The following is a 1,032-nucleotide window of genomic DNA, read 5'->3' as shown; positions in this document are numbered from 1 at the left end:
CGCCATGTGGTCACCTCCGGGGCAGGCGGGAATTGAACTCATGGGGAAGTGGCTTTAGCTTCTTAGTGCTGTGCTTTAACCCGCTGCTCCACCAGGGAGGGCCACCCCTGAAGTTTTTAACCAGACTTTCAAAGGAAGAAGGGTTTTCCTTCCGCCTCCAAAGAATTGGCCCTTTGGTGGTCTCAAGATTTGGCAATTCACAATTTAGAAAAGACAACACAAATGTCTTCCCCAACTTTGGTTTAAGTGGGTGTGTCAGGCAGTTTGCAAGTAAATTTTCCTAAATTCTACCACTTAAATTCTTTGACCATCATTTCCCTGACTAGGACACAAGAAAATTATAAGCCAATAACCCTGATAAAATGCAGGTGCAAAACTTCAAAATAGGACAAGCCAAATTCAGAAAAAGAATCACACAACTTGATAAAGTAGCTGTTCCAGGAATGTAAGCTATTTCAACATCTGCAAGTCAATGCAGTACATCTCATTAACAAAATGAATAAAAATGTAGCCCCATAGATGCAGGAAAAAAATACTATGACAAGGCCACAGTTTACCTAGTTGACTACCCCTTAGCAGTGGGTTTCGGTCAGTTTGCCTGTTCTATTTCCCTGTCTGTCTCTGGTGAATCCTCTTCCCCCTACCTCACTTCTGCCCTGTACCCCAGTTCTTGTAGGCATCAGTGAATCTTAAAACCTTAAGAGGGCCTCCCTGGTAGCATAGGAGTTAAAGACCGCGCTGTCAAGCTATCACCAGCCACCGCAACATGAGTTTGCTCCCAGGCCAGAGCGAGCCAACCCATGTGGTGCAGCAAACCTCCTGTCTCATGCTCCCCTCAGGAGTGTGTTTCAGTACATCTGCCTGTTCAGCTCCCCATTTGGCCTCCGGTGAATTATCTCACACTATGGCCTTCACCCTGTTCTTGTATGCATAAATCTTAAAAATACTTTAAGAACCTCACAATATACTGTTAATAACCTCAGTAAAGTTTCAAGATAGAAAAAAGGTAAGAATGCAATCCCATTTGTAATG

This window comes from Condylura cristata, unplaced genomic scaffold (genome assembly GCF_000260355.1).
Source record: "Condylura cristata isolate star-nosed mole 26May11 unplaced genomic scaffold, ConCri1.0 scaffold00014, whole genome shotgun sequence".
NCBI classification, from domain to species: domain Eukaryota; kingdom Metazoa; phylum Chordata; class Mammalia; order Eulipotyphla; family Talpidae; genus Condylura; species Condylura cristata.
This window is presented reverse-complemented; position numbering follows the sequence as displayed.